The sequence below is a fragment of the Lucilia cuprina genome, chromosome 3 (genome assembly GCF_022045245.1).
Source record: "Lucilia cuprina isolate Lc7/37 chromosome 3, ASM2204524v1, whole genome shotgun sequence".
In the NCBI taxonomy this organism is placed as follows: Eukaryota; Metazoa; Arthropoda; class Insecta; order Diptera; family Calliphoridae; genus Lucilia; species Lucilia cuprina.
Genome location: NC_060951.1, coordinates 51491025 through 51516713, shown reverse-complemented (window position 1 = coordinate 51516713; position 25689 = coordinate 51491025). Strand labels below are relative to the sequence as shown.

The window sequence follows — 25689 nt, the reverse complement described above, 5'->3', positions numbered from 1 at the left end:
TCTTTGGAAGTCAATAAACATCAAATCCACAGATGGTAAAAAATTCACTTAGTGCTTCTTTTGAAGTGGTGATAAATGTTTTTTTTTTTTAAGAAATTCGTTTAATTTTTGATGAGTGACTACATTAAATTTATTTTTTTGTTTGTAAGTCATGACTAGACTTCTTGTGAGTAATGCAGACGGAATGTAGTTGTCATTGAAAAGTAAGTTGTTGAGTAAGTATAAGTCATTTCCATGTTTTTAATGGGTACTTTATAAACTTAAAGCCATGCATTATAGATTTTTACGACATTACTCCCATGTGAGTTACCATCTTTTAAAAGAATCTTTAAACATTTGGCAACCATAATATTACTAACTCGTTTCTTTTAGATGTTTTCCAAACCAAAATTTTTGTAAAGCGGTAGTGTTGAATGAGTATTTTGTTGTATGAATGTTGTCTACTTAACTACTCATAACTTAATGCTTTATATACAATTTTAAAAAAGGCTCCCACACGCAAGTGCAATTTATGTAAGTAGATTTTTAGTTGGTTTTTCGTTACTTTTTTTCGCTTTATTACGGAATAAATAAATTTTACGTTCAATTCAGACACCAAAAACAAACATTCGCAAATGAAGCTTAAATAAGTTTTTGTTTTTTGCTGTAATCAATAAATTAAAACCAGAAATGAATACTTAATAGTGGAAAAAAATACATAAAAACATAAACAAACAGCCAAGTTCAATTAAAAAAGTTTTAAAGTTTATTCAAAAGTACTTCCCACACCGATAAAAAAAATATCGGTTGACCATAACAGTGTAACATGAAAATCAGCATTTTTTATTGTGGTATGTAAAGGTATAAAGTGTCTATAAATAAATATATTTATTTAAATTATTGAACCATAACTATCTTAAAATTATGCATGTATAAGTATTTTTTTTATGAGTTTAGCCAGCGGTGATTATTTTAAAATACACTTATACAACCGTTTCTTTTTGTTAATATATTTAGTTCGTTAATTTTGTTTTTGTTACTCATTTCAATATCTTGTCTTAACTTAAATGCCTCTTTAATATTATCGTTTGCATTTGAAGTCGGCTGATTTTATTTTGTTGGTATAAACAGCCAAACAACATTCCTTTCCAGATTCTTTCTTGTTTTTTTTTTCTTCATCACAATTGTTTTGTGCCAAATACTTGGGTCATTATTTTCATGGAAAATTATTTTGTTTTGTACCTCTTTAGCAAAGAACATTCGATGCATTTCAATAATAAACGTTGGGTAATTTGTTTTCTTTCTGTTCTGAGTACAATTTGCGGTTAAGTTAACTGTATGTTATTAAAATACCCTACCCTTAAGGTGTGGAGTCAGTTTAGTACATGAGACATAGTTTATGGTATTTTATAGAGTTTAAAAGGGCCTCGTAATTGAATGACTCTATTTTAAAATAATATTTATTATAGGATGTATTAAAGAAATTAATAAGAGCAACAGCTGTTTAGAATTATATATTTCCGGATAAACCCATATTAAGCAGCAGTTTAAAAATTATTCAAGCTTTAAAAGCATTTCAAAATTACGTAAGCTTTTGAAGTTTTTATTTATTGTTTTGTAAACGTTGCTCTAATTTGTCAGTTAAATGATTCTTTATGGGTTTTAACTTAATTTAAATATGATAAACAATATGATTTAACTTTTGGAAATAAAATCAAGTCTTAAGCAGATTTTATAAATAAATACTTTTTATTCACATGTTTCTATTTTTATTTTAGATTCATTTGATCATCTCTTTCTAAAAATACAAAGATTTGATATTCTTGTGAAATCGACCGAAAGTCTAACGTCCTTTCTATTTATTGGATGTTAAGGAATAGATGGATAAGCTTTGAGATATACGATATAAATATCAGGAGAAGGGTATTTCGCTGTACACCACAATGTGGGTTAAGGACCCTAATAGAGAAAGAACTATGATCTTTTTATTATGCTGGCGTTGTGGTAATACTTAAAACTGGAAAGTATTCAAATTACTTGTGTTATAGAGCTAAAGCTCAGAATACGGCCTTGAAATTGGTACAACTTAAATGTTAGCCCGGCGATGACTGAAATCTATATTTTCACTAGAAAAACAAAAATTCAAAGTACATTGAACACTTTTTTCTAGTAAACAAGATACAGGTGATAGAAAATGAAACCACAATATAGAAGATTTGACACATCAGTAAATCCCGCTTGTGTATAAGTGTCATTGTAGTCATTGAAACATAAAAGATAGGAACTGTAGATATGGTACTGAGTTTCTGTACATCGGGCGATAATACATCCAGTGAATACTATATAAAGTTTTTGTGGCCCATGTAGCCTAGGTGTATTTCTTCACATTTGATGTAGATACATCATACATTCAACCTAACCTCAGATCCTTTCAAAAAAATATATAAAAATGGTTTAAAATTAAATTCATTAAATCCCTGTTTTGTCAAAAATTATCGGGTCTTGTTAACGATCATATATATTCTCGTGTCTTTCGCAGATCTTTTCGAAGCACTGTTATTATTATGAAATAAAGGTTGATCATATCTTTATATGTATTGCAAAACTACTACATAATTCAGTCTTACTGATATAAATCATAAACCTCGCATAAAGGCTTAATATTTAGACTTATTTTTCTTTATATCATTTTTCTCACCATGTCATTAAGTTAGTGGAATGAGTCCAAGAATAATTAACTGACTTCGCTGTTATTGAAAATAATGGCTTAAGTTTCAAAGTGATTCTTTGATATTTCGATCTTCGATTGACAACATAAATTAAACAAGTTTTCAATCTTTGTCGATGTATTTTTGACACTCTGTAAACCTGGACCTGTGAGACATTTATTTTCAATGCATACATAATGATCTTTGTAGTCATATCTACTTTCATTTACATTTATTATCTGAGTTAATCATATAGTCTTTCGACTATAGTATTTATTATTTTATTAAGTAGTCCAGAAAATTAACATTTTAAGTATTTAAAGAGCTTTTTTTATCCAAAACTGTAATATTGCGAATAGTTCAGTATACATTTTTTTATATATTTTATTAAAATTAAGTTCATAAAGTATTTCAAATTCGTTGCAACCTTAATTATGCTATACAACATTTTTTTTCACTCTGGTATTCTCTTTTCTTAACTTATTCGTAGAAAATAATTTTTTAACTTGGCTTATACTCACAAAATACATATTTGCATAAATTTCAATATTATGCAGTAATTTTTAGAGAATTCTGAGAAATAATAAATGAATATTCTCAAAATAAATAAAAAAAAACAGTTGAAATCGTGATGTCTAGTAAATGCCATAAAAAAGCCGAATAAGAAAATCTCAGTTTAAAAACAAGTTCAACAAATTATGAGTCATTCAGGAATATCTTGAAATAGATTTAGAAATAGAAATAAAATCGAAATAAATTAAAACAAAAATTTTATTAGCAAACTAAGCAAACATTATACAAGTTAATCTTAGTTGAAATTATAAATTTCATTTTTAAAAATTCTAGTCTTATTAATTTATTAAATATAACAATTAATTTGAAAATATTTTTTTTAAATTTTATTAATGGAAATAGTATTCTATAAAATTGTTAAATAAACAATTATGACAATAAAAAAATTTGTTCCGCCACCTGACCTACATTGTTTATATTCAATTGTTTGTTCAACTTAATTAAATTTTATTTATTTGTTCGTACTTTTTTTAATTTTTTTCAACAATTATTAAAGTTCATAATCACATCATAATTATTTGTGGATTTCCTCTTTGGAATTTATTATGTTCATTTATGCGATAATTATTAAAAAAAAGTATTTTTTTATATATTTATGTATTTCTTTTTTTCACTGCAAAAATGTGATAAACGATTTTACGTGATTTTAAGCAACAATTTAACCGACGAAGCGAACAAACAATTTGCAAAACATTTTGTAGACATTTGATTTTTTTAATGTTTTTTAAGAGTTTTTTTTCAAAAGAAAATTTTTTTCGTTTAATTCATAATGAGAGGCATTATTTTAGTGTGAAAATATTGTAGATTTTAAATATGTACATTTATTACTTTTTTTTGTATTGTTTAAGAGTTTTTTTTTAACGTTGGATGCAATTTGAGAAAACATGCAATATTTAATTGAAGATTCATACTCTTGAATACAAATTTGAAAAAAATAATAGTAATAAATAATATAATGTTATGTCTGAGCTTTTTGATTTTGTAAACGATATTTCAATGTCAAATAAATCAAAGTCTTAAATCTTAAGTTATAAAATTTTGATTGGTCCGACTAATTGTTTAAATAAAAAAGTTATCAGTACTTTTTATGTTTTATTTTAATGGTAAATCCCATTTGTATTGCCATTTTATGGTTAATATTATTGAAAAAGTCGAAATCCCTAATTTACAATTAAGTTAAAGGGATATCCCAGAAAAACAAAAGAATTATGAGCAATTTCAACAACAACAAATTTCAACAAGTAAGAGTATTGTGTTCGACTATGCCAAATCTTATATACCCCACCATCAAATGATGTGCTGTAAAATTAAAATAAATTTCGGAAGCTCTACTCCTTTATTTGATATGTGTATACTGAATTTTATTATTCAAAATTAATATAGACATCACAGTGATCGGGATAGATACTTTAATTTCAGGTGGGGGTTCAATTATGGACCGACCCCTACAGAATTAAAGAGAGTTATAAAATTTCTTGAAATAAAACATTTTTTCCGGGAACTATGATATTTAAGTAATAAAAAAAATCATTTTCAGAAGGGAACCTTATAATATCAATTCAATTATGGATCGACATAAAATTTGTTAAAGAGATAAATGTTTTTATAAATTGTGACAATTTACACCACAATGACACTTAGGCGATCCTTGTCGAATTTGGCAAAAAGATTCTTATAGAACCCGTTTTTGTCGAATTTCGTCATAATACTGTTACTATTTAGCTAGTTACGAGCGTTAAAATAATTTAATGAAGTGGATCTTATATGGGCATCCGATTCGTATCAAATTTCGTTTTTGAGATATTTTTATTTAAAAATAATTTTTGAAGTTTACCTTATTGGTCCATCCTTGTCAGATTTGGCAAAAAAAACATTCTTATATAACTCGTTAATGTCGAATTTCGTCACTATACTGTTACTATTCAACCAGTTATGAGCGTTAAAGTAATTTAACGCTCATAACTGGTTAAAAGGTCCGATTTAAATTTTTGATATAAAAAACTTTATTACTTTCTTATAAAATTTTCAAAAGAGATTTTTGATTGTAAAAAACTTGTTTTAATTAAGTTCGTCTATATACAGCTCTTATTATTATCACTATAGTTCCATTATTATACCAGTTATGACTCATTATTCTCTAATAAATCAGTTTTTACTAAAAACTCAGTTTTCACTAAAGACTCAGTTTTCACTAAAAACTCAGTTTTCACCAAAAATTTAGTTTTTCCTTCAAAACTTAATCTTTTATTAAAAATTTACTTTTTAATAAAATATTTAGTAATTCTATACATTTTTATACCCTTCACCTTCGTGAGAAGGGTATATATAAGTTTGTCATTCCGTTTGTAATTTCTATAAAATAATTTTCCGACGCTATAAAGTATATATATTCTGGATCCTTATAGATAGCGGAGTCGATTAAGCCATGTCCGTCTGTCTGTCTGCCTGTCCGTCTGCCTGTCTGTTGAAATCAGTTTTTAGAGGACCCCAGATATCGGCGAGATCCGAATCTTCAATAATTCTATTAGACATGCTTTCGAGAAGATCGCTATTTAAAATCAGCAAAATCGGCCGGTAAATAACGGAGATATGAGCAAAAATGCGAGACAACCTCTGAAAATTTCATCAAAAAACGTCATATTTTTTCATGCTTTGTTAAAAAAGCAACAACAACACTGTATATTAGAAAAAGATGTACACGTGTGTGTAGATGTATTTGGTTTGATTCAGCTGTGTATTTTTTGTATGTTTGGATGCTGTTGGCGTCATTGCGTTGTTAATTTTGTTTTTCTGTGTTTTTCGTTATGTATGTTTAGATGTCTGTTGGTTTAGATGCCTTGTGTATTTTCTTTTTTATTTTGTTTAGCGTTGTTGTTCTTTTTGTTTAGCTTTTGATGTAATAATATGTAGTCGGGAAAAAATTTAAAATTTATAAAAAATGTTTAAAATACACTATGGTGAAGGGTATATAAGATTCGGTAAAGCCGAATATAGTACACTTACTTGTTTCTACTTATTTTGAATAAAAAAGAGAAAAAAGTGTTTTAATTTGTTTTATTAATAACTAGCTATACCCAGTGTGCTTCGCTACCCTCATCGTAATGGAATAAAATAAATATCATTATTGTAAATGTATATATATATATATATCTGCAATATCAAAAATTCCCCTTTTAGAGAACTCTTTAAGTTTGATTGATTCTAGCCTCAATATTACAGAAAATTAGAAAAAACAGTTGAAGAACGAAAAAGTACCAGACAGTGCCTTTTTATACATTTTCATTAAATCAGAATGACGCATGTTTAATTTTCAACCAGAAACCAAAAAAATCGCATAAAGATTTTTATACAATCAGGAAGCTACATGTCCAATTTAATATTTTTAGGTTCAATATTATAGAAAATTCGAAAAGTCTTAGTAAAAGAACAAAAAAGTACCAGAGTATGCTTTTTCAATTTTCGTTCAATTGGGATACTGCGTGTTTAATTTTATGTTTATATATTCAATATTTTAGAAAGCTCTAAAAGTACCAGTACCAGTGAAGTACGAAAAAGTACCAAAGGACTATTTTATTTAATTTCATGTTCCTAAGTTCAATATTATAGAAAATTCAAAAGTACCAGAAAATATTCCAGTTTAAATTTTCATTTACTCAAGTCCCTGATTGCTTTTAAAGATTCTAATTAACTCCGGCTCCACATGCTTAATTTCATGTTTCTAGGATCAATATTATAAAAAACACAAAAAGTACCTTTTGAAGAACGAAAAAGTACCCTTTATAGTTCTCACTTAATCCAGGCTCTAAACGCTTAATTTCATGTTTCTAGGTTCAATATTATAGAAAATTCAAAATGTACCTTTTAAAGAACGGAAAAGTACCAAAAAGTCCCCTTATATAGGTCCTCACTTAATCCGGGCTCTACATGCTCAATTTCACGTTTCTAGGTTAAATACTATACAAAAATCCAAAAAGTATCTTTTGAAGAACGAAAAGGTTCCAAAAGTCCCCTTTTATAGGTTCTCACTTAATCCATCCTCTACATACTTAATTTCATGTTTCTAGGTTCAATATTATAAAAAATTCAAAAAGTACCTTTTGATGAACGAAAAGTCCTCTTTTATAGATTCTCATTACTCCAGGCTCTACATGGTTAATTTTCATGTTTCTAGGTTAAATTTTATAGAAAACTCAAAAGTACCTTTTAGAACGAAACAGTACCAAAAAGTCTCCTTTTATAGATTCTCATTTACTCCGGCTCTACATGCTTAATTTCATGTTTCTAGGTTCAATATTATACAAAAATCCAAAAAGTAACTTTTGAAGAACGAAAAAGTACCAAAAGTCCCCTTTTATAGGTTCTCACTTAATCCATCCTCTACATACTTATTTCATGTTTCTAGGTTCAATATTATAGAAATTAAAAAAGTACCTTTTGAAGAACGAAAAAGTACCAAAAAGTCCCCTTTTATAGATCTCATTTACTTACTCCGGCTCTACATACTTAATTTCATGTTTCTAGGTTCAATATTATAGGAAATTCAAAAAGTACCTTTTGAAGAACGAAAAAGTACCAAAAAGTCCCCTTTTATAGATTCTCATTTACTCCGGGCTCCACATGCTTAATTTCATGTTTCTAGGTTAAATTTTATAGAAAACTCAAAAAGTACCTTTTGTAGAACGAAACAGTACCAAAAAGTCTCATTTTATAGATTCTCATTTACTACGGGCTCTACATGCTTAATTTCATGTTTCTAGGTTCAATATTATACAAAAATCCAAAAAGTACCATTTGAAGAACGAAAAAGTACCAAAAGTCCCCTTTTATAGGTTCTCACTTAATCCATCCTCTAAATACTTAATTTCATGTTTCTAGGTTCAATATTATAGGAAATTCAAAAAGTACCTTTTGAAGAACGAAAAAATACCAAAAAGTCCCCTTTTATAGATTCTCATAAAAAGTACCTTTTGTAGAACGAAACAGTACCAAAAAGTCTCCTTTTATATATCTCATTTACTCCGGGCCTACATGCTTAATTTCATATTTCTAGGTTCAATATTATACAAAAATCCAAAAAGTACCTTTTGAAGAACGAAAAAGTACCAAAAGGTCCCCTTTTATAGGTTCTCACTTAATCTATCCTCTACATACTTAATTTCATGTTTCTAGGTTCAATATTATAGGAAATTCAAAAAGTACCTTTTGAAGAACGAAAAAATACCAAAAAGTCCCCTTTTATAGATTCTCATAAAAAGTACCTTTTGTAGAACGAAACAGTACCAAAAATTCTTCTTTTATATATTCTCATTTACTCCGGGCTCTACATGCTTAATTTCATGTTTCTAGGTTCAATATTATACAAAAATCCAAAAAGTACCTTTTGAAGAACGAAAATGTACCAAAAAGTCCCCTTTTATAGATTCTCATTTACTCCGGCTCTACATACTTAATTTCATGTTTCTAGGTTCAATATTATAGGAAATTCAAAAAGTACCTTTTGAAGAACGAAAAAGTACCAAAAAGTCCCCTTTTATAGATTCTCATTTACTCCGGGCTCTACATGCTTAATTTCATGTTTCTAGGTTAAATTTTATAGAAAACTCAAAAAGTACCTTTTGTAGAACGAAACAGTACCAAAAAGTCTCATTTTATAGATTCTCATTTACTACGGGCTCTACATGCTTAATTTCATGTTTCTAGGTTCAATATTATACAAAAATCCAAAAAGTACCATTTGAAGAACGAAAAAGTACCAAAAGTCCCCTTTTATAGGTTCTCACTTAATCCATCCTCTACATACTTAATTTCATGTTTCTAGGTTCAATATTATAGGAAATTCAAAAAGTACCTTTTGAAGAACGAAAAAATACCAAAAAGTCCCCTTTTATAGATTCTCATAAAAAGTACCTTTTGTAGAACGAAACAGTACCAAAAAGTCTCCTTTTATATATTCTCATTTACTCCGGGCTCTACATGCTTAATTTCATATTTCTAGGTTCAATATTATACAAAATTCCAAAAGGTACCTTTTGAAGAACGAAAAAGTACCAAAAGTCCCCTTTTATAGGTTCTCACTTAATCCATCCTCTACATACTTAATTTCATGTTTCTAGGTTCAATATTGTAGGAAATTCAAAAAGTACCTTTTGAAGAACGAAAAAGTACCAAAAAGTCCCCTTTATAGATTCTCATTTACTCCGGGGTCTACATGCTTAATTTCATTTTTCTAGGTTAAATTTTATAGAAAACTCAAAAAGTACCTTTTGTAGAACGAAAAAGTACCAAAAAGTCCGCTTTTACAGATTCTCATTTTCTACGTGCTCTACATGCTTAATTTCATGTTTCTAGGATCAATATTATAAAAAAACACAAAAAGTACCTTTTGAAGACCGAAAAAATACCAAAAAGTGCCCTTTTATAGTTTCTTACTTAATCTAGGCTCTAAACGCTTAATTCCATGTTTCTAGGTTCAATATTATAGAAAATTCAAAATGTACCTTTTAAAGAATGGAAAAGTACCAAAAAGTCCCTTTTATAGTCCTCACTTAATCCGGGCTCTACATGCTTAATTTCACGTTTCTAGGTTCAATATTATACAAAAATCCAAAAAGTACCTTTTGAAGAAAGAAAAGGTTTCAAAAAGTCCCCTTTTATATGTTCGCACTTAATCCAGGCTCTACATACTTAATTTCATGTTTCTAGGTTCAATATTATAAAAAATTCAAAAAGTACCTTTTGATGAACGAAAAGTCCCCTTTTATAGATTCTCATTTACTCCGGGCTCTACATGCTTAGTTTCATGTTTCTAGGTTAAATTTTATAGAAAACTCAAAAAGTATCTTTTGAAGAACGAAACAGTACCAAAAAGTCTCCTTTTATAGATTCTCATTTACTCTGGGCTCTACATGCTTAATTTCATGTTTCGAGGTTCAATATTATACAAAAATCCAAAAAAGTACCTTTTGAAGAACGAAAAAGTACCAAAAGTCCCTTTTATAGTTTCTCACTTAATCCATCCTCTACATACTTAATTTCATGTTTCTAGGTTCAATATTATAGGAAATTCAAAAAGTACCTTTTGAAGAACGAAAAAGTACCAAAAAGTCCCCTTTTATAGATTCTCATTTAGTCCGGGCTCTGCATACTTAATTTCATGTTTCTAGGTTCAATATTATAGGAAATTCAAAAAGTACCTTTTGAAGAACGAAAAAGTACCAAAAAGTCCCCTTTTATAGATTCTCATTTACTCCGGGCTCTACATGCTTAATTTCATGTTTCTAGGTTCAATTATACAAAAATCCAAAAAGTACCATTTGAAGAACGAAAAAGTACCAAAAGTCCCTTTTATAGGTTCTCACTTAATCCATCCTCTACATACTTAATTTCATGTTTCTAGGTTCAATATTATAGGAAATTCAAAAAGTACCTTTTGAAGAACGAAAAAGTACCAAAAAGTCCCCTTTTATAGATTCTCATTTACTCCGGGCTCTACATACTTAATTTCATGTTTCTAGCTTCAATATTATAGGAAATTCAAAAAGTACCTTTTGAAGAACGAAAAAGTACCAAAAAGTCCCCTTTTATAGATTCTCATTTACTCCGGGCTCTACATGCTTAATTTCATGTTTCTAGGTTCAATATTATACAAAAATCCAAAAAGTACCATTTGAAGAACGAAAAAGTACCAAAAGTCCCCTTTTATAGTTTCTCACTTAATCCATCCTCTACATACTTAATTTCATGTTTCTAGGTTCAATATTATAGGAAATTCAAAAAGTACCTTTTGAAGAACGAAAAAATACCAAAACGTCCCCTTTTATAGATTCTCATAAAAAGTACCTTTTGTAGAACGAAACAGTACCAAAAATTCTTCTTTTATATATTCTCATTTACTCCGGGCTCTACATGCTTAATTTCATGTTTCTAGGTTCAATATTATACAAAAATCCAAAAAGTACCTTTTGAAGAACGAAAATGTACCAAAAAGTCCCCTTTTATAGATTCTCATTTACTCCGGGCTCTACATGCTTAATTTCATTAACGAAATAAAAATTCTATTCCAAAATGTTGCAACATCGTAGTGGGAGCCCGTTATTACGTATTTATATGTATAGGATAATAAACCAAAATCAATGTTTTATGAAAAAAGTACCAAAAATAGGTACAATTTTCACCCCTTAAACATCCGAATAACCAAAAAGTACTAAATTTATATTTTTATTTTTTCGTCAAGTTATGAAGGAGTCAAAAATATTGTTTGAATGTTCACTGGTTTAAAAGATACATGGGGTGCAAAAAAAGTACCAAAATACAGTTTTTACCCGTTTATTCCCTAAAGGGGCCGAAATTAAAAAAAGTACCAGACACCTGTCCGCTTATTTTTTAAATGAACGACGATAAGCTTTAAACTATTTTTGTATCTTTTCTAGTTTAGGAGATATGAGGTTACCGATTTTACCCGTTTTTACCCTTTTTTACCCCCTAAACATTCGAATTTCCAAAAATCCCGTCTTAGTGGATCTATTTGGTGGGAGACCAACCCCCTGTCCAAATTTCAGCTCTTTAGCTTTAACCGTTTAGGCTGTGCGATGATGAATCAGTCAATCAGTCAGTCAGTCAGTCAGTCAGTCAGTAACGTTAGAATTTTATATATATAGATTGTAATACAGTAGTTTTCCGATTTAACGACCATTCAATTCTACGAACATCGCATTTAACGAACAAGCTAATTTTTCCTATTGAATACCTTAAATAACGAACCAAACTTGTTTTTTGGACTCTGTTTAACGAACTAATAAAAATATTATTATTTAAATGAAGATAAAATGACATTTATCAAAAATAACAAATAACCTAAGTTGTAGCAAGCGGTGCTTTTATACCAAAACTGTAACACATTCTGGGTTCTTATTAAATTTTAGTTCGATGTAGCTATGTCCGTCCGTCAGATAATGACTTTAACGCTCAATACTCGCTAAACTATACGAGTACGCCGAGTACTAACCGATATCTCTAACAAATTTTATGGGAATCGGTCCTTACCCTCCATATCAGACCCCCTTAAGAAAATTACTTCAACGCTCATTACTCGCTTAAAAATACGAGTATAGCGATGAACTTCGAGAAATAACTTTAAAGCTCATGACAGAATTAAAAATACAGCGATTAAATTCGACACAAATATGGTTTGAAGGTGGGCATATAAGATTCGGAATTCTGTGTTTTGTGCTATTTTTATAAAAAAGAATTAATTTTTATAGAATACATTTAAAAAATATTTTATGTACCTATTTTTAATTATTTTCCTACCAAAAACCCACGTTTTACTTAGTACTGCATATAACGAACTTTTCAATTTTACGAACAGGCCTGACAACATATGGGTTCGTTAAATCGGAAAACTACTGTACTTTTCAATTTGCACACAATAAATTCAATAAAAATACAAATAAAACATATTGATGACAATTCAAGGTTCTCTAAATTTAGAAACCAACATGTGTAGACTTAGTCCATTTATACACGGGGCCAATTTCAAAGGAGAGAGAAACAAAAAACCAACATATATATTTTATTAGCAAATATTTTTTTAAGGTTTAAAATTCAAACGGAAACATCAAAGTGTTAAACCGGACATATTAAGAAAATATTTGTTAATTTATTTTCGAAAAACAATAAAGCAACCAAACAAACATACGATTAGAGCAACCTGTATTCCAAAAAGACAAAGACCTTTAAAAGTATAAATATGAAAAAGTATTGAATAAATCATTAAGTCATGTAGCAACAAACAACAATTAACAAGTTATTGCAACTTGAAACTAATTAAAGTGTTCAAAGATTTTGAGGAAAATTATTTGCAGTTTGAAAAATAATAATAATGTATTTCCCTCAAGTTTTTCATTTATTTAACAATTTAAAAAATAAATATGAACAACAATGCGTAACTAAATATAGATTATGCGGCGTCATTGATATGCCACAAAACAATAAAAACAACTACAACATGGAACGAATGAAAGCCAATAAAATGCCAAACACTTGTTGTTTTATTTTATTTTTTAAAAAACATCGAAAACATTTAAGAAAAAAATATTTATTAGAGAAAATATTTTAGACATGGTACAAAAAGAAACAACAGACCAAAAAAACGGGAAGAAAACTTTTAATTTTTTTATAAATAACCAATACTAATGTGGGAACGTTAGACGATCGAGCGAACGTCTGACCACGTCTCTAGTTGTATAAAAATCACTTGTGTTGGGTGAAAAATAAAACATTTTTATTGAATATACAAAATTGGAGCATGTAATCTATCAAATGTAAACAGATCTTAATTAATAAAAGACGGGAAATTTGAGTAGTGTCTTGTCAAGACAGCCAGACGCACACATTTGCTTAGAGAAATTTTTGGAGAAAATGCATTAGTAAAATAAATGGTTAGACTTTTGATAATGATGTCGATGATCACGTGTTTTTTGTTTTAATGATGACAATGCCGGGTGAATATTAAAATATGCATATGTTAACTTTTTTTATGACTTTAATGTTGGGGAGAAAAAAATTTTGATTTGATTTAAATATACTGGACTATATTTTGACATCAAGAATTTAGAAATCTTCAGTTTTTTGTAGACAAGATTAATATAGATCATGTAAAAGACTAGAGTAAAAATCATGTTATAGACTTTATAAAAAAGTCTAGACTATAGACTAGTCCAGACTATAGACTGCACTATAGTCCACACTATACACAGACAGTCCAGACTATAGACTACATTATAGTCCAGAATATAGACTACACTTTAGTCCAGACTATAGACTACACTATAGTTCAGACTATAGACTACACTATAGTACAAACTATAGACTACGCTATAGTTCAGACTATAGACTACATTATAGACCAGATTATAGACTACACTATAGTGCAGACTATATACTACACTATAGTCCAGACTACACTCTTGTCTAGACTATAGACTACACTATAGTCCAGAATATTTATAGACGACACTATAAACTAGTTCAGACTATAGATTGCACTATAATCCAGACTATACAAAATATTGTAGTCCAGACTATAGACTACACTATAGTCCAGCATATAGACTACACTTTAGTGCAGAGAATACACTACACTATAGTCCAGACTATAGACCGCACTATAGTCCAGACTATAGACCGCACTATAGTCCAGACTATAGACCACACTATAGTCCAGACTATAGACCACACTATAGTCCAGACTATAGACCACACTATAGTCCAGACTATAGACCACACTATAGACCACACTATAGACCACACTATAGTCCAGACTATAGACCACACTATAATCCAGACTATAGATTACACAATAGTCCAGACTATAGACTATATAAGAAGAAGAAGTTGATTTAAAACTTGTAAATAAATAGGTTAAAACATATAGAAATAATACCTTAAAACTGATGTCAATTTTACGTAGAAAGTGATTTCATTCTGAAAAAGTTGTCATTTTTCTTTTTTGAAGAAGAAAAGTAGGAAAACTAATTCCACTTTCGATCGGAATGGAATTCTGTGACAGGCATGATAATCTATAGTGTCAACTATAATTTTGCTTGGACTTTACTTCTTACCCTAGATTTTACAGTAGATTATGGTCGATACTTCTGATTTTATAGTGTAAACGTTGTAGAACTATTATTTTGGATGCTACTATTCTGCTGTTTCCAACCACACGGAGCAGGTTTGCTATAATTTGCTTTAAAATCATTATTTAGAAATATTTCTTTATTTGTAGGGAATATTAAATATACTTTTTTAATACGAAATGAATTAAAAAAAGAAATATTGTAATAAAAAAATGTCAAACCCGATAATTATCCACAAACAAATTAAATTCAATTACACAGCATATTAAATAAATTACTAGAGATTATCATGTAATTGATGACCAATTAGAAAAAGTTAGAAAAATTTTAATATAAATTCTTATTTAAATTGGTTCAATATTATTAAAGTGCATAAGGCTAATTCACATTGTTGAAATAATATTGATTTATTTTTTTTGGATTTATTTGTTTTGCAAAAGTCAATATTATTCTAATAAACAATTACTGATATTTGTCTTAATATTTTCAAATATTTGTTCAATGTGAATTTATTTTAATACTTGAGAAAACCTTAAAGTCTGATGTGAATATTATTAAAGGTGGAATTTTGTAATTTTCTAACAATATGTAAAATGTGAATTATTAATAATAATAATAATACTAGTTCACTAGAGGTATATCTGACGTACATATGTATGTATTAGTATATGTGTCCTATGCAAATTCACAATTACTTCTTTGCAATTAGATATTAATTTATTTTTCTTTGGAAATCTGAGCTATAAAATATATAAAAACAAAATACAAAAGAAGTACTACATGAAACTGGATAGTTGAATGAGTTCATGTTTTGAGTGTTAACATTGTAATTTACAATAGTATGGACTCGAGTACAAAGTTACTGTTAACTGTTACACGTGGTTATAAAAGTTGATGGACAAAATTGTTATTGAAGCACTTGTAAATTTGCAAAAAATTTTATTACTTAAAATAAATATTAAAGAAAACCTTCAGACAGGTGCTTAAAAGTAGTTATATTTTAATTTTAACCATAAAAGTTGTTATAACTAGTACCTTAATGTGCTTAAATAATTACCAACGACCCTGTCTTCACCTAAATTTATATTGCTTAATTAAATTTAAGTTACCATTAGGAAAGCATTACTTTTAAATCAAATGCTTTGGGTATTTTTTGTCAATTTTAAAATGGAAAGAAAAAACTGCAATAAATAGACTATCGTATGAAGTATAGCTCATTTATAGTCTTATATTGAATCTGGAGTCCAGACTATAGTTTAGCCTAAGACTCACGATTACAGTCTAAAATACAGTTTAAAATATTGGCTAGTTGATATACTAGTCTGTACTATAGATTATTGTCTGGACTATGGGTTAGTCAATAGATGAGACTATAATCTAGTCTTTATGTGAGACTATAATGCTAGATTATCATAGTCTGGACTATGGTCTAGACTATGGTGTGGACTACTGTCTAGTCTATATTTTTGTATATAGAGTCTATATTATAGATTAATCTGTACGCTTTATTATAGTTGAATCCAAAGTTTCAAATATAGTCCAGTCTATATTTTAACCAATTTTATAATCTGACTATTGTTTAATCTGTATAGACTGTAGTTTAGTTTTCAGTTTTGTCTACATATAATCTCTACCAAGTCTAGACTATTATTACTGTCTAGCCTAAAGTCTGGACAATATTCTATTCTATATTGGAGTTTAATTCTATTCTATAGGACTACGATCTAGTCTATATAAAGTAGTCTATAATTTGAATATATAGTTTAATCCATAGTCTATATACTGGACTATAGTCTACTTTGGACTATACTCTGAACTATAGTAAAGTCGGGACTATGGTCTGAACTATAGTATAGTGTATTCTGTTGTATAGTCTGGATTATTTTCTATTCTATAGTCTGAACTATTGTCTAGCCTATAGTCAAGACCATAGGACTAAATTCTAGTCTATAATCTGAATATGTAGTTTAATCCATACTCTGTTATTTATAGACTGGATTATATACTAGTCTGGTTCTAGTTCTAGTTCTGAACTATAATATAGTCTAGAATATAGTGAACTATCGTTTAGTCTGGACCATAGTCTGGAGTATAGTACGAACTATAGTCTGAACTATAATCTATACTCAAGTATGTACAATAGCCTGCACTATTGTCTGAACTTTAGTCTAGACTTTACTTCGGACTACTGTCGAACTTTTTTAAAAATCAAATCTATAAAAGATCAATGGCAAACTTTTGTGCACTCACTTTTAACACACACTTTTAAAATGAAAACATTTTTTGATTTAAATGTAATGTTTTTATTTTATTATTTTTTTCATATATTTTACTTTTTATTTCTTATTGTAAATTTTAGTGTCAGCATGATAATTAACCAGCATAAACAGTTTATTAAATACAATTGTATAGACGAAGAAAAAGCCAACCTTTAAGTTAATTACACTACATTAACGTTTTTAGTAAGAAAAAGTCATGTTTCTTACACTTAGGGAAAAAATGTATAATGACAACATAATTTGTTATTGTTTGTATGTGTATGTTTGTATCTAATCGAAGCTACTTATTGCACATGTACTATTTTGTTTAGAAATTACATTTAGAAGAAGAATTGAAGAACAAAAATCATAATGAAAGGTATGAATTGTGTATTATGGTATGTATACACGATTGTTAGATCTTACAACGCTGGCAGTAAAATGCGTAGAAATGCTTACAAATTTTGTCTTGCAATATTTTCTAAACATTTTACTGACAACGTTGTTAGATCTGACAGCCGTGTATTACGGCTTTAACTGAATATCAGCAAACTAAAGAAAGAAAAACGGGGCCAGTTGCTTGTTATTTTGATATGATCTACTGTTTTAATAAAACTTATATGAAATATTTGATTAATATGAACATCGAAATATTTCAAACAGAAATATACAGATGCAAGTTAATTAACTTAAAAGTGGTACACTGTTTCTATATATGGATAGTCTTTTAATAATGTAACAAAAGTCAAATTATTATTTTGTTAAATAATGCTACGAGTAGGAATGCACGAATAGGTACTTAACAACATATTTGCTTTCTCAGCTTAAAAAAATCAAGACATAAAAAACAATAAAAGAATTGTGAAATATTAAAAAATAAACAACAAAAATATTCAAATTTAGGCAGGCTGTTCTGTAATTTTAAAGGTTGCTATTCATGTCGATTTTTTACATTAATTGATTTTTAATATTTTTTATTTCTACTTAAATTTTTTTACAAAATAATGTGTATAAGTATATAATTATTGGTTTAACACTCACACGCGATTTTATTTGCGCTCACGTTTTGTTTATGTGACGATGATCTGCCATACCTTTCCCAAAAAAAAATTTATGTAGAATAATAATCCAAGTGAGTAAGTTGTAGGAAAAAAGTTTATTATTGTTAAAAAATATTTTTGTTATAAACGAAACAACAAAACTTGTTTTTACTCTTTTTTCTATTTCTTCGTGTGATATTTTTCCAGTTGTTGTGTTTATTTTTTGTTTTTGTAATTTTTTCTGTTTTTTTAAAATTTTCAAAATTTTTTTGTTAAAAATGCGATCTGTAAACTTTTTCACGAACTCACGCAACGAAAAGCTAAACAATAACTGAATGAAAAAGCGGCATCCATACAATATTTTTGCTATGTAGTGCTGCTGTTGTTGCTGCTGCTGTTTATGCTGATCACTTCTGCTGCTATTGTACACACTCCACTGATCATAAAGCTCTCCATTATTTTACGTTTAATTTTTATTATTTTCTTGTGGTGGTTTTTGTTGTTGCCGCTGCAGCAACAGCTGCCAATGCTGATATCATTTATTTTGTGAGAGAATAGTTATAAAGGTGTGTTTGTTGTGCAATTTTGTTGTTGTTTGATTTTAAAGTTGTAATGAAATGAGAGAATCGTATGTAATAAACAATTAAATGGAGTGAGAGATTACAGGTATGAAAATAATACTACACTGCAAAAAATTATTACGTTTTATTGTTTCATCAATATTTAAAGTTATAATATTTTTAATTTCTGCAGTTGGGGGAACTTAAACACTATCAATTTTTATTTAATACAGTGTTTAATAATCTTGTTTTTAAATCGAACAAATTTTGAACATAAGTTAATATTTTCGACTATTTTAAAACCTTTTCATGATCTAGACGTTATCAGATATACATACATATGTATGAAGTCAAAGTGCTTTACGTGAGTACCTGGCGTGTTGCCCGATTTCACGGTGGTACTTTTTCAACCACTGGGTGAGTAAAAAGTAAACAACTCACCACTATCTCTTTGTGTATCTTACACGCTGGTTGCAATTGAATGTTCCGGTCCATGTAATCTCTTGCCATAGTAGTCACGTTGGGGAAAGATAGGTATCATGAGCAAGCTCAATCTACTCTGGCTCCGTTCGGCAACAGCACCTAGAAGGGACGTAATTGGTAGTCCGAAACACGGATCATATTAATTGACAAGACATTATTTCAGTAGTCACAAAGACCCACTGTGATAAGTTGAGCATACAGTCAACCATGTAGGAAAATCGCCACCAAATCTTTTCATTATTAGCTCAAATCCAACATTTTATTAATCCACAGTCATGCTCTATAATTCGTACCGCTCTAGCATCTAGGAACGATAACAGAAATGTATCATGAAAATCATATTCACCGTATATCAGTTTTTAACCAAGCAACCCTCTTCCCGCGATTTGGGTTTTAACCACAGCCACTACGTGGAAGGAAGGAAGCTCAACCAACTGACCAGCCAGAACATAATCCTGCGTGCAACTGGCAACCCGTAGTACCAGATTATGTGGTGCTCTGGTTCTACCAGATCACAGGTATTGGTACCACGTATCTACCACCAGATTGCAATACACCAGGATGTGACACTCATCTAGGAAACATGCCCGGGGGGAATACATATGTATATGAAATCCAGGCTTTATGGTCTATAACAACTAACTTGCAAGTTAATAAGAAGATAATGAACTGTTATATCAACATCATCAAGACCCATGAAACAAAGTTTTCAAGAATAATGAGCGTGGTACGTCGCATTTAAATAAAATATAAAAATTAGTTTATCTTGGAAACTTTTGCAGTTAGAACCTTAAAATTTAGCATGAAGAACTTTAACATCCATGTAAACATTTTGGGTAATAAATTGGCTGAGAGAATATGCTAAAAGTTATGTTGCAATAACTGTTCAAAACTATTTAGAAAGAAGTATACAGTTGTAGAGTTTATCTTCAAAGAAAAAATTTTTGAACACATACTGAACTCAATATTTTCAAAACTGGTAGTGAATTGAAGTTCTTTAAAAAAAATATTTTTTATTTCTCTAAACGTTCAGCCGGAAGATATTTTGCAGTTACATTTTTTTGGAAATTGTGTAAAATAATAACTAGACATTAGGATTAGCTGACTATTTTATTATGTTTAATTTCTCTGGCAACTCACTCGAGGTGGATTTTAACAACTTTCAAAAGATAGCATTAACAAATGTAAAATCATAATGTTATCTGCAGTTAAAAGTTAATATAACTTTTGTAACATAAAGCTTATCTCCACAAAAGCTTTTTGTTTATAAAATTAAACATAATTCTCCATTGTATAATCTACAAAAACTTTTACGAAGCTTTACTAAATAAAATACTATTAATAAATATAGAGAGCGAGAGTAAAAAGCTTTAATAAAATAATAACAACAAAAAACTAGCCCCACCAGTCTAAAAAAACATCAATGGAGATCGTTTACGGATGCCAAAAAAAAAGAACAAAACATAGAGAAAATAAAATAAACAAACAATTCACAACATGTTGTTTGTCTTAGGTTAGTTTTTTGTGTCTGCATTTTTAGCATCCATCATCTAACCATTAACCACAATTTTTTGTTGTTGTTTTTAGCTTAAAAATGCAGTTGTTCTTTTTTCTCTATAAAAAGACATGTTACTGCTGCTGATCTTCTTTATTGGCAATTTGCAGTTTTCTACTTTTTTCTTATTGTTGTTGCTTTAAATGTTTGTACTAATTTCAAACAATAAACCATCAATTGATTGCATTTTGTGCTTTGCCACGAGTGACCCATTTTCAGTTCCCAGTCATAAATACTAGACCATGCCGTGCATGCTTCTTCAAACCATTGTTATGGAGGTCTTTCCATTTAACTTTTGCTTGACAAGAATGATGATGCTCATTTTCACAACTTCTTTGTTTTAAAGTTTATGACACTTGAAAATGTTTTTCTGTTTTTCGTTTTTCTTATAAACGATTTATTTTTATTAAGGAAAATGTTTTGTTTTTCTTTTGTTTTATTTTCTTTAAAGTAGAAAAATTTCCGCCTTATTGTAAAACTGAAATAATGTTGCAATTGTTAAAGTTGTAGTTTTTTTTTCTTGAAATTAGTTGTATTATTTTTACTTTTAGCAGTAGCAGTTGTTTTAGTTGTACTTTTTTCATTGTTTTTGTTGTTAAGTTTATGCTCTTTTTTGAATAAAACAAGTTCTTGTTCTTTTGAATGAAGTCTATGAGAATGTAAGAAACTGTTTGTCTGAATGTTTTTTTTTTTCAATTGTACTCACTCTTATTAAGTTACTTTTTCTACTCTACCCTATTATTAGCTTTTTTCCATATTTATGTCGCATATGTATGATATTGTTGTTTTTGCCGTACTTGTTATTTTTTGTTGGTTTTTTTTACATTATTTGTATGTTCACATTTACTTGTTGTAAAATAAAGTAATTGTTATTCTGTATGTATGTTTTTGGTTTTTTTTTAAGTTTAGTCTTTTAAAAAACTGGTTTTTAACTGTCGCATTGCAAAAAAACTCCCTTGAATTCGTTTATTATAGTATATTTTTCGGTATATTGGATCATGACATGTAGTGAAACAACAATACGTATGCATATAACTACCTAAGTATTAGAGGGGTTCAAATAATTTACTAACTGACTACCTATCTAACTTACTTACTTACTTGCTTACTACCTAACTAACTAAATAACTAACTCACTAACTAACTAACTAACTAACTAACTAACTAACTAACTAACTAACTAACTAACTAACTAACTAACTAACTAACTAACTAACTAACTAACTAACTAACTAACTAACTAACTAACTAACTAACTAACTAACTAACTAACTAACCAACCAACCAACCAACCAACCAACCAACTAACTAACTAACTAACTAACTAACTAACTAACTAACTGACTAACAAACTAACTAACTAACTAACTAACTAACTAACTAACTAACTAACTAACTAACTAACTAACTAACTAACTAACTAACTAACTAACTAACTAACTAACTAACTAACTAACTAACTAACTAACTAACTAACTAACTAATTAACTATATGCGGGGGTCCTTTTATGAGGTCTCAGAATTTGAAAAAAATTAAACATAATTAAGGTCCCCTATTTAGGGGGATTTTCAATAGGCATACCCATAACAAAGAACTTCCACAGATGCGAAAAAGAAATAGAATTCACTCCATGTTGGAAGTACTGAAAAGACCGGAAGAAGTGATGAATTTAAAAAAACTTGTGATAGCAGGGATGTCCTTTTTATTTGATTCACTACATCTGGGCATCAATTATTGCTGCTTTGAGTCAAGCTACCACATAAACAGAATTATGACCCCCTATTTAGGGGTATAGTTGTATGGGGCCGGGATGAAATAATGGACCGATTTTCAATAGACTTCGTACATACCGAGCAAAAGAAAACTTCCACAGAAGCGAAAAAGAAATAGAGTTCATTACATGAAGGGATGTCCTTTTTATTTGATTCACTACATCTGAAGTCATTCTCAGGAAGTAATTAGGAAGTGAAATTGTAGTATTATACAATACAACTAATATGACTCAAATAATATTTACATAAATAAATAAATTTTACGAATTTATCAATTAATTCCAAAATAAAATTGGTTTAACTAAAAAAATTCGCTTCTTTGGAAGCTAATAAACATTTCCTTCATAAAAAGTAACAAAAAAATTACTAGTGCTACTTTTGAAGTGGTGATAAATGTTATTTTTTTAGGTAATTTTTTATTTTTGCTGTCTAGCAGATCATGATCAAATTTAATTGAAATATCTATATTATTGAGCACTACAAAAATCAGCAACAATCCTATATTTAACTGAGGGAATCAGCTCTAAGCAGGACAAATTATATATGGTTTTTATCACATAGTGATGAACATCTCTAATGTTTGTAGGTATGTACGCATGCATGTAATTGATAGACGTGTGTATTGGTGTATAGAATTACAGTTGATAGAAGAAGGGGCTTTTAAGAAGTTAAATAATTACAAAAAAATATATATGTATCTTTCTTTTTCATTCAATTATTTTCTTTTCAGTAGAAAATAAATGATTAAATGGTATTAAATATCATTGATGTAAAGACTGTAAAACAGTTGATTTTTTGTTTATACAAAAAAATAATACCTATTTGTTGCAAATTTAAATATGTACATAGGGTTACCAAAGCAATCAAATTATTGTTATAAAAAACCACACAAAAAATTAAGAAATCTTGGAGTTTTCTGATGGTTTAGTTATTTTACAAGTCAGGTGATATCAAATAATATTTGACTAAATGTTAAGTTTGTGTGAACCTTAGATTTATTAAAATATTAAAAAAAAATTTAATATTTTAATAAATATTTTTATTCATTAAATAATAAATGTTTTCATTTTAAATTTATAGCATACAGATAAGATATAAATAACACAAATAAATCTGCCAACATTTGCCCCGGGAAACATAGTTGCATTATCAAATGAAACCGTTACAAATGTATATAGAAAAATAAATTCTTAACAAAAAAAAAATAGTGCGTGTACATTTTCACAACTTTACTATTGTTCCCATGCCATGCCAAAACTGTAACACGACATGAATAACATAATTTTAGAAAACTAATTTACAACTTAAAGAATGATATAGTTCTTATTGTATTTATAAGCGTCAAGTTCTTTAACGGTAAAAAATAAACAAAATCATATCAAAAGTTCTTAAGTTCGTTCTGTTTTTAATTAACAGTAGATACTGGCAACCTTGTTTTTTTATTGTTGCTGTTATTATTTGTCGTTATTTTTACACAATAACCCTACAAAAGTTTATTTATACTCATACTCGTATTATGGGAAATTTAAACCAATTAAAACTGTAAAACAAAAATCAACTCCTGCTGCAGTATTTAATACTAGATTTTACAGAAATATAATATCAACAAAAGTTTTACGTACGAAAAGTGTTGCCAAATGTTTGTGGGATAAAAGCACTGAAATTTATTTTCTTTATGAAAATTTCTTTAAAATGATATTGTTTTGTAAAAGATTTACAGATTTTATAGCAATTCGCGACTTCTTAACAAATATTTTTTTTATGATAAAAGTTTATTTTAAACAATTTTTGACAACTAATTTTCTTTATGGGTATAGTGGACATTTGGTGTAAATCTCTCATAAAAATAGTTTATGTCGAATTTTATCGTTAATTAAAAGTCAGTTATTGGAATGCAGATATGGATTAATATTTGCCATGCTTTATTGTATTATTTCTGAGATTTTTTGTACCGTAATTTTTCTGGTGCAAATTGTTATCAGAATTGCTGCATATCAACATATCATTGTTTAAATTGTATTCTGAGAGCCTAGATAAACCGATATTACCCACTTTTGAAACACTTTATTTCGAGTTGCTAGATGACACTGTAGACCGACTTTGCCCGTTTAAGTACTAAACCTTATTATAAGGCAATATTTGTAGAAAACTTCAGCCCTATAGTTCTTAATGTTTTAGCAATAGATCGACTGACATTTTGGTACTTTTTCAAATCTCTAATAATTACTGTTTGAATTTTCTAAATCTATATTTTCTTCATTTAAGCAAGAAACATAAAATTAGGCATGTAGAACCCGGAGTAAATGGGAACGTGTAAAAAGTGAACTTTTTTGTACTTTTCGATCTTCAATAGGTACTTTTTGAAATTAAGAAAGAATTAAGAAGTTAGAAATTAGAGCCTGGAGTAATTGAGAACTTATAAAAGGGGACAGTTTGATATATTTTCCCCTTTTCAATAGGTACTTTTTTAATTTTCTAAAATACTGAACACACAAATATGAAATAAATAACTTAGAGCCCTAAATAATTGGGAATCAATAAAAAGGAACTTTTTGGTACCTTTTTCATCTTCGAAAGGTACTTCTATAATATTGAACCTAGAAACATGTAATTAGACATTCACAGTTCTAAGTGAATGCAAGGGTTTTTGGTTCTTTTGTTCGATTTTAATGGAATGAAAATCTATAAAAGTTATTTTTTTGTCTTTTTTGTTTTTCATTAGGTACTTTTTGAATATGTTTTAATATTAAGCCTATACACATAGAACTAGAATGAAAATCTCAAAAAGACTCTCTGGTACTTTATTGTTTCATAAATGGTATTTTTGTAATACAATTCTTATATTTTATTTTTTAGAGAATTTTTAATACGTAGCAGTTTTTTGCAGAAAATATTTCACAAATCTCAGTGGTTCTCAAAGTTCACATGGGTTAGACTTCGGTCAAATTCAGCTCCATTACAAAGCTTATTAAAAATGGTTTAAATAAGGCCATATTTTACCCCATACAATCAGCTTCTTTCAGCAGATTTTACGGCTTTAAATACCTTTCAAAAATTTGCTGAAAAAAGTTTCATAATGATTGATTAGAAATTAGCTAATTTTCTTAAGTTCCACAAAGAATAA

The 25689-nt window shown here is 28.6% G+C and overlaps 1 protein-coding gene across 4 annotated transcripts in view; it reads right to left on the bottom strand.

Annotated features, from left to right (window-relative positions):
• Positions 1-25689, bottom strand: part of LOC111683200 (alpha-protein kinase 1) — an 80282-nt gene that overhangs the window by 12678 nt on the left and 41915 nt on the right. For 2 of the 4 annotated variants that reach the window (XM_023445250.2, XM_023445252.2), the window contains exon 1: positions 18196-18504. The exons of 1 other annotated variant lie outside the window; for it this stretch is intronic. The gene's annotated coding sequence lies outside the window, so the exon portion shown is untranslated. Of the gene's footprint in view, positions 1-18195; positions 18505-25689 lie in introns of those variants that run through there. One more of the 4 variants, XM_046947612.1, reaches the window with a different exon arrangement.